This window comes from Ixodes scapularis, unplaced genomic scaffold, assembly GCF_016920785.2.
Source record: "Ixodes scapularis isolate PalLabHiFi unplaced genomic scaffold, ASM1692078v2 PGA_scaffold11__112_contigs__length_91849675, whole genome shotgun sequence".
Lineage (NCBI taxonomy): Eukaryota > Metazoa > Arthropoda > Arachnida > Ixodida > Ixodidae > Ixodes > Ixodes scapularis.
Genome location: NW_024609837.1, coordinates 69,082,824 through 69,098,648, shown reverse-complemented (window position 1 = coordinate 69,098,648; position 15,825 = coordinate 69,082,824). Strand labels below are relative to the sequence as shown.

The window sequence follows — 15,825 nt, the reverse complement described above, 5'->3', positions numbered from 1 at the left end:
AGGTGCAGCCGTGGGCCAGGTCGAGGAACTCCAAAACTCCGCCGCTGTCGCCGCCATTACTGACGAATTCTCGCCACCTCAGCAAGACAGTGCGTCGCCAGCGCAGCTCGACATTGACCCTAAACTCCCGGGCCCGAAACGACGACAGTTGATTAACCTTCTCGCCGAATACCGCGACTGCTTTGCCACGTCGTCGAAGGTGCGCCAAACCACCGTTGCGAAGCACCGCATCGTTACCGAGGACGACGCGCGCCCGGTGCATCGATCGCCATACAGAGTCTCCGTTAAAGAAAGGCAGGCGATCCAGGAGCAAGTTCAAGAAATGCTGAACGACGACATAATTCAACCTTCAAGCAGTCCTTGGGCCTCTCCAGTCGTACTGGTTAAGAAGAAAGACGGGACGCTTAGGTTCTGTGTAGACTACCGGCAGCTGAACACGGTGACGAAGAAAGACGTCTACCCACTCCCCCGCATCGACGACACTCTAGACCGGCTGCGCCACTCTCGATATTTCTCATCGATGGACCTGAAGAGCGGCTACTGGCAGATCGAAGTCGACGAAAGGGACCGAGAAAAGACAGCCTTCGTCACGCCGGATGGACTGTACGAGTTCAAAGTGATGCCCTTCGGACTGTGCACGGCGCCAGCAACTTTCCAACGTGTCATGGACACCGTACTGGCAGGACTAAAGTGGCAGAGCTGTCTCGTCTACCTCGACGACGTCGTCGTGTTTTCCAGCGACTTCGACGAGCACTTGCGACGACTCCGAGCAGTTCTCCAAGCCATACGGACCGCCGGACTCACCCTGAAGCCGTCAAAGTGTCGGTTCGCTTATGACGAACTGAAGTTCCTCGGCCACGTGGTTAGTAACGAAGGTGTCCGCCCAGACCCCGAGAAGACTCGTGCCGTCGCAGCATTTCCAGCGCCAAGAGACAAGAAGGCCGTCCGAAGGTTCCTTGGGCTATGCGCCTACTATCGGCGCTTCGTTCGAGATTTCGCAAGAATTTCCGCACCGCTCACACACCTCACGAAGGACGCCGAGAAGTTCGAATGGGCCGATGAACAGCAGCAGGCATTTGACGAGCTGAAGCGACGACTACAGACTCCTCCTGTTCTTGGACATTTCGACCAGGATGCGGAAACCGAGATTCACACGGACGCAAGTAACGCAGGGCTTGGCGCGGTTTTGGTTCAAGTACAAGAAGGCACCGAGCGAGTCATCGCCTACGCAAGTCGGACATTGACCAAGGCGGAGAGAAATTACTCCACGACTGAGAAAGAATGCCTTGCGGTCGTCTGGGCAATCACGAAGTTTCGTCCGTACTTATACGGGAGCCCGTTCCGGGTAGTCACGGACCACCACTCGCTCTGCTGGCTTGCGAACCTCAAGGACCCGTCAGGACGCCTCGCGCGGTGGAGTCTCCGACTACAAGAGTTCAACATGACCGTCGTCTACAAGTCAGGCCGCAAGCACAGCGACGCCGACTGCCTGTCCAGAGCTCCCGTCGCAACACCTTCCGGCAGCAGCGACGACGATGACGACGAGTGTTTTCTGGGCGCAGTGAACATCGACGACATGGCCCGGCGTCAACGAGACGATCCTGAGCTGCGCGCACTAATAGAGCACCTGGAAGGGCGCGGGAGTGCGATGCCACGTGTTTTTTCACGAGCGCTGCCGACCTTCGCCATTAGACAAGGTGTACTCTACAAAGAGAACTTCGGGAACAACAACTCGCCATGGCTGCTGGTAATCCCGACCGACCTTCGGGAGGAGATCTTTCAAGCCTGCCACGACGACCCGACGTCCGGACACCTTGGTTACAGCCGGACCCTGGCACGTATTCGTGAAAAGTATTACTGGCCCAAGCTCCCCAAAACCGTCCACCTGTACACGCGATCATGTCATGAATGCCAGCGACGAAAGAAACCTCCGACGAGGCCGGCCGGACTCTTGCAGTCAATTCCTCCGCCAACAGCACCCTTCCAGCAGATCGGAATGGATCTACTTGGCCCTTTTCCGCCGTCGACGTCGGGAAATCGCTGGATCATCGTCGCCACAGATTATCTCACGCGGTATGCCGAAACGAAAGCCCTTCCTTCCGGAACTGCTGTGGAAGTTGCCAAGTTTTTCATTGAATCCATCGTCCTCCGGCACGGCGCTCCCGAAGTCCTGATCTCAGACCGTGGATCATCATTCATGGCCCAGCTGACGCAAGAAGTCCTTCGTCTCAGCCACACCAGCCATCGCCGCACCACAGCGTACCACCCGCAGACCAACGGGCTGACGGAGCGACTCAACAAGACAATCGCCGATATGATCTCTATGTACGTCGACGTAGAGCACAAGACGTGGGACGAGGTGCTGCCCTACGTCACGTTCGCCTACAATACGGCGGTTCAAGAGACCACTGGATTCACCCCTTTCCAGCTGGTACATGGTCGGAAGGTAACGACCATGCTGGACGCCACGCTGCCCCATGAGCCATCTGACAACGAGATCGACGACGCCCAGGCGGTTGCTCAACGCGCCGAAGAAGTTCGCCAGCTCGCCCGACTCCTGATTCAAGACCAGCAACGCGTCGACGCCGGCCGCTACAACCTTCGTCGCAGGGACGTCCACTTCCAGCCCGGAGATAGGGTGTGGGTATGGACGCCCATCCGTCGCCGCGGCCTCAGTGAGAAACTGCTGAAACGGTACTTTGGACCATACAAGGTACTTCGTCGCCTCGGCGAACTGAACTACGAGGTGATGCCCGACGGAACACGAACATCGTCACGCCGCCCACCACGACCTGAGGTCGTCCACGTCGTGCGCCTGAAGCCGTACTACGCTCGATAGGACTGTGGACCTTTTGTGCTCCAAAAGACTCTTTAGTTTATCGTTCTTTTTTATTTTGACTTGTTTTACACTGCATCGGGGCGATGCACTTTTAAAGGGGGGAGTAATGCCGCGCGCAAGGCTGAGAAAGCAACGCTCGGTCACGGTCCTCCAGAAAGTTCCCGTTTATTCATGTACCGCACGTAACTCCTATCATTTATCCCTGCTTTTGTTTTCTAGAAAGTGCGTGTTCATTCTCGCCCCGATCACGCGACGCTCGAACCGCTTTCGCCGAATCTTCGAGATAGCGGCGCACTCTAGATAAGAGGCCGCCCGCGACCTTGTCGAGTCAGTCTCGCCCCAGCGTTCGACTCTGCTGCCACGCCGACTTCGACGCCCGCGACGCTCTATTATTATCTTTTGTGCTCTTTTATTTTTGGCACAAGTTCGCCACATTAAACGTTTATTTCTTCTTGTTTATTTCCTGTTTTCTTTTGGTCACCACCCGTGACAATATTCCGTAAAATACGGTGCGTTTCCAATCTAGAGCACTTTGCTAGTTCTTGCGCCGATAATGCAGCAAGCGGCAAGTTAAATGGAGTTAAAATGTTAAAGTACAAAAAACCTTTTTTTTTGTCTCTCCTGGTGCTCTTACACAACCCGTGGGCCTATGGCATCGATTGGCAGATGCATATCGCATTGATAAAGAACGTTTGTTGGACGAACAGTACAAAGTTATAGTAAATGAAGAAGGGATGGAACACAACGTAGTCGAAAAAAGAAAAAGCATTACTGTCAGCGTTTGGAAAGTATGTTAACAAAAAGCATGAAGTAAGTGTAAAGGAAAAATACACACACCGAAGTCGATAAAACAGTGCTCTCTGATACATACGGTGAAATAAAAACGGTTGAAACACAAAAGTTGGAAAACAAGCTCATCATGCAGCGTCTATATACATAGCAGCACTGGCTAAAAAAAATTAATTCAAAATGTTTTAGCAGAAATCGAATGGTAAATTGTTCCCGCAAAAACATATTTATATGAGGCTTGTTCATCACCGCAGACGTATTAAGCGCATACCAGATACGTTCGAGGGGTCTTTTGCTTATTGGCTCATAGCAAAAAGCAAAGAGTTCTGTTAGTTACAGCAATGGAAAAAGAAGACGTTAGTATTAAATATTTAATAGAACCGGGGAGACATTTGTGCAAAAAGAAAAAATCCCGTGCTTGACTCCTTTCGGAGAGGTAATGCTAGTTTAAAAGTTTCAACAATCACTCATGGATGAATTAAATCTGCCTATTTAAATAACGATTGGAAAGCAGACGAAAAACGATTTGTATATTTTCAAGTTCTTTTTGTCCTTTCAATAGATTTTATTCCTTCTAGTGAAATCTGATTTAGGCAAGAAGAGCGTTCCCTATAGATGTAAGAATTAAGAATAACTCTTAAACTGGCGAGTTTAAGAGTGATTATTCCGGTAATACTATTGCTCAAATATTTGACGTGCTCGGAAAATTTCAACTCAGTATCTAAGAAGAAAAAAAAAACGGATCTCGTACGACTGAAATCCGCTCAGTCAGGCATCTTTTCAAAGCGAACTAAAAAGTTATTTTAAAATATTTCCTCAAAAATATATTTGTTTGGCTTTAGCCGGGTTGAGAACAAGGTTATTTTTGCACCATTCTGCCAGTGCGTTAATATATTGCTGCAGTTTGTCGGAGGGAGATATATTTGTAGCACTTCGAAAAAGTTTAACGACATCAGCAAATTGTAATATTTCTGGATATTACGTGCGCTAATATTGTTCAAAAGTACGTTGAAAAATAAAGGCGATGAGCAACCACTTCGCGGGACGCCCGATGTAGAAAGGTACGCCGTTGAGTGCACGACGCTGTATAGAACAGAACGGGATGCCGCGGTAATGTAGGCCTGCACTGAGAAGCCAGTCGCTACCCAACTTTGGGACAAGGGAGAACAGAAGCTTAAAGCGACAGAATGTCAATGTCAAGATAAACCGGGTTTCCTAAAAAGTAGGTGCATGGGTATAAACAATTTTTTAGATGGAAACTTGGGCGACTTGGCGATTCATAATAGCACCCACAGCGCAAAAAAAAAAAAAAAAATACAAGCGCAAGAAAGCAGGAGACACACTCCCTCTTGTTGTTCTTGTCTCCTTTCCCCTTGTCGCAGCAATGAACATATAACATATTGTTCGGCTGGTCTGAAGAGCACCGGTCACAAACGTCCTTCAACGCCTGCTCCTCTTAAACGGCACTGCAGGTTCTTCGGCTTGAAATACTTCTGCCTGGGAATCATCACTGAAGCATCAAGCGGTACAGACACGCTTTTATCACTTATCCAGCTGCTCCTGTACCAGCGTCCCTCCCTCGGGGGTAATGCGGAGAACAAGTCGACTGCTTCTTTCGCACAAGTTGCGGTGAAGTCAGAACGATGTCGAGCTCTGACTGGCTTTCATTCAAAAGGTATTGAGTAGACCTCAATGCTAGATGATTTAACGTATACCCCCTTTTCTTAATCAGCCAATAAGAGCGCGGCGTTCTGACATCATCGCAAGCCTTGTGCAAGAAGCAGACGAAATTTTGCTCCGTATGGAACCTTAAGGCAAACTTCGTTGTTTTTGTACTTGTATTATTTGTGATCTTTTGTTAACTTTCTTTTCAACTCTCGATAAGGGAGGGTATTAAACAACTTTTATTATCTGAACGGCATACGCCCCCCTGCGTTCCAGGTTTGAACAAACTGGCGCCCTCAGTTCGCGCAGTGCAAACTTGTATGATAGGGCCTCGCACTAGTATGACGCCATCGTTGAGCTTTTTCTTTTCTTTGTAGCACTGAAGAACGGAAAAGCACCGTTGGACTTTCTAAATTAACGAGATTCATCGCCGTAAGAAAATCAAAAGTGCCAGATTCAGGCCACCACCATAGGATACGTGTCTCTTATCTCTGGGTGGTGACATCAGAAAACCTGGCGCTCCGACCCTTCCGGTTTTGTTTTTTTTATTTTATTTTGGAACACGTGAAACAACGTCTCTTGGTTCACGCTCTTAGCGTCTTAGCTTTGACCTGTGCTTCGAAGGCGTACGCCTTCGAAGGGCTCGAACGTTCGAATCCCTGATGTTTCTTTGTACTTACCTCGCGAACGTGTTTCGCACCACTGCAGGCACAATTCTGCAGTGTAAAAGTTTGTGAAGCTTAAGTATGTACTACCCAAAACAAGTCCTAACACGTCCCCTTTTTCAGCACCCTCTGGGCAACGTAGGAGTAAAAAGAAACACACAAAGTCGGCCTACCGTGTTCGTTCCAACTTTCGTACTCATAATTTTTTTCTCCGGCGTGTGGAACGCGCTGGCCTGAGTTCAGAACTTGAGCCTGCGTTTGGAACGCGAGCCTGAATTCGGCACGTACCTTCCTCTCATGTCTTTGGGCGCGAGGAGCGGCCGCACAGCGCCCGACCTTTGCCCCAAGGTAAAGTTCCAGCACTCTTACCCAAATGTTTTCGGCACTCATCCCAAAACTATAAGTTACTTGACCCTATGCCGGAGTTCGATAGTTTCCGAGATAAGAAGGACCTAATAAAAAAGGTCTGATTTGCTAACCTTCTTTGTAAGAAGTTATATTATTCCTTCATTACCTTAATGCATCTGAACACATTAATATTGGCGCTATAATGTCACAGTGAGAACGGTAAATGATACTACGCCGTGATTCAGTGGCTCCAGGGTCTGGCCTACAAACTTAACACCAACCAAGAACCAGTTTGACAATACTTGTTGCTGGGCCAGTTGGTGCATGATGCTAAAAAACATGAATGTGGAACCAAAAACGAACACGAAGACGCCCTTGTTCGTGCACCCGTGTCCATGTTCGTCTCTTCTTGCGCATACACGTTTTCTGAGAACCAAAAAGCAGCAGTAAGATGGACCACTCAATTAAGAGACCATCCTAACCAATCAGACCCATCGATCCCTACGAAATTGTGCCACAGGACGATGCACATGCAAGGGATGACGAATAGACGTCGTGCTACTTTCGGTGCAAGGACGAAGACAACAAGAATTCAAGAGCCTTCATTCTTGTGACCCTAAAGGGTGACCTTGAAGCCAACAGGACCAATATGAGGGGGGGGGGGGGGAGCTAAGTCCAAGTGAATAGCGAGTGATATTGTTGTTGTTACGCAGAATATTCTTTTGCACAAACCTAATTAATCAATCAATCCTTTATTTCAAAGCGATGACTCTCCTTGAATGGTTCATTGGTACAAAAGGCGAGACACGTCGCCCGAAGATGTACCTATGGCAGAAATCGGGACAAGGTTTAGGGGAACACATACGTAAAAACAGATAAAAAGAAAACAAAACAGTACAGGCAAATCCTATTGCTATCAGCATTAAAGGAGCCCTGAGGAGGTTTTTGAGATCGCCTAAATATGGCGACAATTCCGTCTGCTGATTTTAAGCATCCTACTAACACCTAAATCATGACAATATGCTGTCGATTTTCCAATTCAACAAGCAATCAAATATCCCAAAACACCGAGGCCATCTCCGGCGATGGGAGGAGTATGTTCCGAAACCCGGGCCACTATCAGTCAATATACACCTTACCGCTAATATGTGGTGCCCCCAGCGTCTGCTTTACGGACTGTGACGTTGAAAAGTACGGCACGTAAAATTATCCAAGAAGCGAAGACGAAGTTGACGTTCGTTTAACAGTTCGTTATTTTAGAGTGAAGATAAGGCAAACGGAAAGCAAAACAGGGTATGTACTAACTTTTTTTTCGTTCGTTTTTTTTTTTTTTTTTTTTTCGTTTGTGCTTTCTGATTTCTTTATGATAAGACATAATGAATCGTACCGCTACCAGGATATACGAAACGTTCGAGCCGGTACGAGCGTACATCTGAACTGCCCGACAATTCCTCTCGTTGCGAGGTCGCCTGGGATTTACTGGAAAGGTCTATTTACCCCGAGAGCGAACACAAGCGTCGCTGTGGTCGCCGCGCCCTGACTGGGTGAGCTGTACGGTGACGTCAGGGGAAGGACTCCGCTCCGCAATCTCGCATCCGGCTGGCTTCCCTGCACCGGTTTCCTGGTTTGGCGTTGTGTGCCGCAAGCACTTCGGGGAGCGGGATTTCGTTTACCCGGTGTACAAAACGCTGGGTTATACCGATATTGAAGTGCTTCCATACATTTTATAAGCCTGCTTCTCACGCTTACCTTTATAATTGGGATACAAATGCCAAAAGCTATCGGCGAAAGCAATTCCGCCGATGAACCTCCCCGTCCGTCCACACGACATAAGGCAATCTCGCGAGGGGTCGGTGGAGCGGCGCAGTAATTGTTACAGAGGCTGGAATTCTGTTCCTTGCATCTTCATGATTTAGCAGAATATTACACCCCGCTTTGCAGGCATTTCAAATGGCATTTATATTAAGGGCCTTTGGGTGGTCGGCAAATTAGCTCGTGACCCCGACTCTGCGCGTGCCGCTCTGCATGCGCTGGTTCACAGATGTTTTAAAGGCCCTGGGCTTGAAGGCCTTTGGAGTGCTCGTGGAACAGGGCTTTTTCCCATAAATGTAGCTTCTTCGTGAATTAATGAAATAGTTCATACACTCACGCAGGCATGTTTTGTTTTTTAGACGATGCACAATTACTGGAAATTAATTTCTATGGTAGCAGGAAAAAAGGCTGAATTGCCCACAGTTGCTTGTATGAGATGTCTTGAACTGCCCGAAATATGCACAGCAATGGTACCGTGATTTTGAATGTTCATACTTTTTGTTGACATTCCTTCTTTTTTACAGCCTTGTGTATTCGGAAAATACACCGTTTAGTTTGAATTGCCATTTCCAAATAAAAGAGACACTGCTGCAGGTCCCCAAAAGCTTCCTCCGCCTCCAAACTCCCTACAGCTGGACTCTGACAACAAAGAAAAACAGGAGGGAGAGCAAGCATTCGAACGGCTGTCCAGTGGTAGATGCTGCGCTATAGTAGCAAAAAATGGAGAGCCTGTGAAGGGTGACAGTTCGCGTGAGAAAAGCTTCTGTTACTTTAGCTTCGGGACAATTTGATTTAGCTGAAATTCCAATTTTAGAGCATAAAAGACTCATAACGGGCTAGACACCTTCGTTTATGTTGGTTGTGCATTACTTAGGGAAGGATATAAACAAGTCCGCAGATGGCACCAGTGGGGTTCATTGAAATACTATCCGAATCCAGCAAAGGTCAAATGCGAGCAATGTAAACATAAATAAATAAATAAGGGGTATATGCCAGTCTTCCTTCTTTACTTTTCCCCTGTGCTTGAGCTGCCTCCCTTGTGATTCTCTCTCCATGGCCTATACTGTATTTAACATGTTGCTCGAGCAGCATGCAGTTTTGCTGCTTCGGCGATCTTGCATAAAAACAGAGATACAAAACAAAAACACGAAATAGTATACATACCCTGTTAATGCATTCGGACCATCAGCAGCATTTATTGTGTGACATGTAAATCTATAGTGATGCTCCTGGCAATTGCGGCCATATTTCTTTATTTTCATATACCAGCTGCGATTCATGCGTTGCCTGCCCTGTCAACCATGTCTGAAATGTTAATTGAAGTTTCGCCTGCAGCTACAAGCCATACTTCAATAAAGCCACATATAAAAATGTACACTTCCTACGATAAACGCGCACGAAAAAAAATTATTTAGAAACGAGCGCAGTGACAGTTCACGTCGTCCCAGCCTCTACTCAGCAAGCGGGGCGAGTCGGGGAAAAATTCTGACGTCGCCGTGACGTCACCCCGGTTCGCCGTAAGGGGGCGCCACGCGAACTTCTCGGGGCCAATAGCAAGCGTAGAAGGATCCTCGCGCCTCTGACCGGTAGAACGGCGGAGTAATATCTCGAATCCGCGCGAGTCGTTGCCCCTAAAGCCGCTAGATCGTGGGAATGTAGCGCCTTCGCCTTCCCTGCCCGCTTGCCAAACACATACAAATACTAACATACAGACCACCAAAAACTCGCAAGGCAATTAGCTAATCAGACTCCGTTGCTAAGGCAATCGCTATTCTGGCCCCTTCAAACCTTTGAGAGGGTCGTTTTAATTCAGTTGCACTAAGGTCACCACGGAGCATCATCGTACTCAAGGCGTCCCTCGCCAATATAGGCGTCTTTGGCACTGGGTATGCAATTAACTTATCAATCATGCCCATCTCTACAGATCTCTTGCAGTGATGTTGTTCTTGCCTATATCAAAACAGGAAAACTATTTTTCAGTGCCTCCAAGCACCGACACAGCATGTGGTGGTGGCGCGAAAATGTACGCTTGTTTCGCCGGTATGCGGATAGCAAAATCTCGGTATACAAGAAACATCTCTGAAAAGCTACCCGTCACCGGCGAATTTAGATCGGCTCACCAAGAATGGAGAGGTCAAGGAGAAGTTGCTCATTTCAAGGGCCAAAATGGCTACCATACGAAGAGCTTGGCGCTACTTTCCCACGATCCAGTTTCTTTAGTTGCCCATACAAACAGGACTATGGTTCCACCCAGCAAGCAAGCGCTTGGGATCTGACGACCGTACACATCACTCCCGCGGAAGAGAACAAAGAAATTAAATAAAAACCAGTGTGTGTTGTTTTTGAGACGATTATTGCAGTATTAAGTTCCTTTTCTGCGAACAATTGACATTTTTTTACTATTCTTACTTCCTTCTACTGTCTAGAAAAGTATGCACATTTTGTAAGAACAGTGTTTGCAACTTTAACGAAATGTCGCTTTTCCATTGGTCATATGTCGTCCTGGTAGCCGGATCAGTGCCCTTCCCATCGCCGGAGGAGACTTCGGTGCGTTCGCATTTCATTGATTTTTAACAGGTAAATCGGCCGCGCATCCTCATGATTTGTGAATTTCTATGATGCTTAAAGCCCTCTGAGTGAGTTATCGCCATATTTAGGCGATCTCAGAAATATCCTCTGCGCACCTTCAGAGCAATACCACAACAACGAACCCGCTACCTCTCTCGTCCAAGACCCTTTATTCGCACACACCGTTTAACGACAGGCTTTTTCAGAAGGCAGAAAAATCTGGTCCAGCGAAGACTATATGGCGCTGTCACCTCAGTGGCTCGCTGCCGGATACGACGGTGCACTGTAGCTTCGGGGAGAGGTAGAAGGTGAACTGTAGCTTAGTGGAGATTACGATGGTGCACTGTACCTTGGTGAAGAGAAAGAACGTGCGCTGTAGCTTTGTGGAGAGTGAGAAGCTACGATGTAGCTGGACTCAGAATATCAGGGAGCACGGTAGCTTGGGGCAGAATAAAAGGGAGCGCTATCACCCGATGCGGAGTAAGAAGGCGCATGTCCCAGGGTACAAAGAAGCACTGTAGCTCGGAGAGAAGTAATAAGGGGAGCTGTAGCCTGGTGCAGAATAGGACGGTGCAGTATAGCTGGGTGGAGAGCAAGATGGGACACTGTAGTTAGTAGTAGAACACGATGGGGCACTGTAGCTAGGAGACAAATAGGAGGGAGGGCTATAACTTTGTGCGGAGTAAGAAGGGGCACTGTAGCGTGGTGTTGAATATGACAGATCACTGTAACTGGGGGAAGCATAGGAGACTCCATCTTAGCTTGACTCGAGGCTTGAACCTGTAAAGAAAAAACCCTGGTATTACATTCCGTTAAAGCGAATGAATAGCTCGATGCCTGTATTGTTATAAATATTGTGGTACATGTGGAACTTTACAAAGAAACAATGACAAACTATTGGTTTGTGTCTTCTTTGCGAATTTGCATAGTAGGACGAATGCGGAACACCACGTGGGGTATAAGACGCCAGAAACATATAAATTATTTATGATTTTTAGGAATAAATGCGAAATATTATATTTGTTTTTAGGAAAACATTTTTACCTTATCGAGACCCGCCCAAGAACAAAGAGCTTCGGGAGCTACACAGTCAAATGCGGCTCACTGACAGAGCAGAATAACTGTGTCGCCTGTTGATTTGTTCTTGTTAACAATTAACCTGAGTTCCAATATTCGGTTTTACGTTCGTGGATTATTTGTGCACCGAAACTCGCCGGACTCCAAACTGACTGCAGCAGAACACGCGCTCTTTGTATTGACACCAACCCAGGCACTGGTGGCACCCACTGGAGTAAATCCATAATACTAATTGAATTTATTCTTATCACAACTTGATGGCAGCTTGATAGTTCTAAAAGTTCACCCTACCTAAAATGTCTGTTAACTGCAATTGTGTCAAGATAGAAATGATCCCGTAATTTATGCATTATTTAAAGTGTGTCTCAAGCGGGCCTTCGGTTGTAAAACGAGCCGAAAGAATCACCGTCTGCGCATAGGAAGCTCAAAATTTCTCCGTATATACGCTGAACAGGTTGTTAGTCTTACCGCGCGCAATCTCAAGGCGTAGTTTCTTTTCTGTAAAAAAAAATGTGAGCAAACAATTCGCCGGGTTCAATCACACGAGCGAATGACGTTTTAACGAACCGCGATATTTGAACAAATCGACGTTTTAGCGAATAACGGCAACGCATGTTTAACCTCCCCCCCCCCCTCCCCCACACACACACACACAAACACAGTCTTCGCGGCGACAGTCTGCGGCGGCTCATTACAAATATGTGGACCCACTTGGGCCACCCGTAGACGCCGCTTCGCAGCGGCGGACTACTCGCTAAATTGTCATTCACGTGAAACGTGGGCGTTCGCTAAAACGTCATTCGATCAAATGAGCGCGTCCCACAATTTGCCGAAGATCACGTTAGGACCCTTCGCAGACGATAAGAGTTATCGACGCTATTACCTTGTGGCGCCATCTCCCGATAGATGCTGCGAGCAGAGGACTAACTCTGTTGGCTGCTCGCTGAGCCTATCGGAAGATGGCACCACAAGTTAATAGTAGGGTTGAGCATCGATTAAAACTTTTAACCCGATTCATCATCACGCTTTAATTGATTAACTAGTTGGTCACTCGGTCTTGTTTATTTTCATGCCTAAAATTCAAAGAAGGATAAAAAATATATATATTAATCTTTGCTGATGTGTAGTTGACAATGATTCAAAGACACCCACACTCGCAAATCATTACTTAGCTGCATGAGGCAAATATGTTAGTTTTATCTCTACGGCAAGAGCATCGTCCCTTGATTGTTCACAATAGTCTGCTGCGCTAAACAGACACTCGAACGGCGTCGATGTGGCTGGAACACGTTCAAACTTCTGAAGTTATCTTGAGTTATAAATATCGCCCCTACAATTTACTTTAGGCTTAAATTTCACCTAAAGTTTGCTCTTCATACAGGGGTACTCGCCCACGTCTGCTTGTTGAAAGCGCATTAATTTTTACTTTCTTGTGGTTCGTCAAAACGTTAACGATTAGACGGTTACAAATATTAATCGTGATTAAATTATTAATCGATTAATCTGTACGACATTCGATAAGTTGCCAGCCGTTATTAGCGTCGGTAACTCGGCGTCTGCGAAGGGGTCTAACGCGAAGTGTTTTTGCTCTGATTTTTTGCACAAGGAGATCTACGTATTGAGATTACACACGGTAAAACTGACCTACTTAGTTCATATTCCGTGAAAGTTTGAGCTTTTGTATGTACAGCCGCCGAATTTATTGGTTCGTTTTACAGCGGAAGGTTCGCTAAAGACACCCTGTACATTTCGTTTTTTTGTTTTCTTATGACAAGCGCACTAAGTAAGTACACAACAAAACCTAGGGCAGCTAGAGAGGGAAAATGTAACTTTCGTCTTAACTCTATTGTGTATGCTAAACATCGGAAAAGTTTAAAGAAGAGCTCCCGGAAGGGGCACTGCGAGCAGAGACAGACGAAGAGTGTCGTCTGCTCTCATTGTGTGCTTGTGCACAAACGCTGAACTGACTTTGGTCCCATGGGAGGTTTTAAATATCTGAATCTGAACTCGTTCAGAACTGAGAGGAATCGAACCCGCCAGTGCAGCGACCGTGAAGCTTCCGGTTGAATCGAATGCACCCGTTCACTGCTGAACTTGTTCAGTAAGTTTAGGCTTGAGCAAGCAGGGAGTCGCTAATCGCTGTGAAGGACTTACAAACTACGGCCGCTAAAGCATAACAAATCAAGCACTAATCGTCGGTTAGAACGGCTGAAAACGCAGCAGAAAAACATCGCGAAAGATGTGGCAGTACGAACGAGAAACCCCCTTGAGTAGAAACCTAACATCGGGACACAAATTCGCTTGACAAGCAACCAACCCCCGCTGAAGCACAATACCGATTGAAGCTGGTGGCAGAATTTTTAATATCGGTCTTGGTGTAGATCGCTATTCCCGATTAGTGTAGTATGTTGGCAGTGCTCGTATTTATTATTTATAAATCGCGAGCGGTCATGTACTCTGGTTCGACATTTTACAGGGGCTACCTTTTAACAAGTGCTAAGGGCTGAGCGGTATCGCACCCCAGTAGGAATGTATTCTCAGTGGCCGAACGATGCACACCCCTTTCAACCCCCGCTGAAGCACAATACCGATTGTACGCATGGGCATCTTAGAGTGAGGAGGCGGTTGCCTTAAGGAATTAGCCCTTCAAAAAACACTGACAAACACCATAAAACGTTTTTTATTATTTTTGTTAGACGATTTAATATGGTGTCAACCCCCCCCCCCCCCCCCCCCCCCCCCCGCTACGCAATCAAATTTCGGTACAGCGCTACATATATTTTTAATAAAGTCAAAAAACGAAACTGCTTGAAACCGAAATTGAACTGGGGAGGAGGAAGAAATGTAGTGGAGGAGCGAGTTGGGGGCCGGGAGTCACGTGGATACAGCCGACCGTGTTTCCTTATTTTTTTTTTTTTTTACCTTCGTTTTTTTTTTTGTTTTTTTTTTTGCCCGTTTAAGCAGACGAAAAACGCTCACGTCATGCGAAAAACGCAAAAGTCAAGCACTTCGTGCTTCACGTTTGCGCGTTTCTAAAGCTTTTACCTATTCGTGTTCGTAAGACCAGCATATTGTCGTCAGCCAGAAGAAGGGGCGACGGTTCGGCGACGTCTTGGTGCGAATCAGCTGTTGCTGGTCTGGCGTGTCGTACAGAATAAATTCCATTTGTCGTTTCTCTTTCGAAGCTAAACATATTCGCCGGTACCGCGAACAGCAGCCGTCGCCCGCCGCCATATTTTAGTCCGCTTCGTTCAGCCGTCCAACCCACGACTTCCGCGATACGACGCCGTGTTGACACTTACACAGAGAATACATAGAGTGCTTCCACTTCTCTGTGCACGTTTTTTTTTGTTTTGTTTTTTTTCAAGGTATTTCCAGTTTTTTAGAAGCCACAAGAAATTTTTTTTTTCTATCTTTAATATTGAGTGTGTGCCTTCGATGACCCACAAGGTTCGTGATATTTCGCGGGTGTGTCTCAGCCACAAAGAACAGCACGTGACCACGGTAAAGGGGTGAGCGCGTCTCATACCGGCTTGCTCTCCATCGGTGGTTTTCTGGAGGAAATAAAACAAATTTCGAGCCGCAAACTGTGTTCCGGCTAGTTGGGATATGTCATTTACAAATAAAACCTGTGGCGAGCATAAATACCCTATCAGTCTCCCATTAAAAAAGTCCGTTTTCGCGTGCCGACAGCGGAGTTTCTATAGCTCGTTTTAGCTTAAAGGGGCCTTGCAATCATTTTTAAGCGTCAACCTTTTTGCGGTTTCCACGTCTCGTGGGGCTCGGGCAAGCCAGCGGGCACGGAGAGAGTCACTAAATATCAGTGCGTCATATTTTAACCGGACGACGCGGAAACCTCCTTCTGCGGAGGCGCCCCGTGGTGTCGAACGCGCGCAGCATGTGACGAAATCGTGACGTTGTTGGTCCTGACATCAGCCGAGGAGAGAGAGCTGCCCCGTTTCCGGGCAGCTCTCTCTCCTCGGCCCCACCTCCCTCCTAGTCTTCTTCTTCCCCCCCACATTCCTCAGTCACCGCGGTCCTCGGGCGCGGGAAAAGGCGGGA

General features: G+C 47.3%; 1 protein-coding gene across 1 annotated transcript in view; it reads right to left on the bottom strand.

The window, feature by feature from the left end:
• The window catches only part of LOC115332229 (proline-rich extensin-like protein EPR1), a 56,084-nt gene that overhangs the window by 39,320 nt on the left and 939 nt on the right, over positions 1–15,825 (bottom strand). The window lies entirely within an intron of this gene.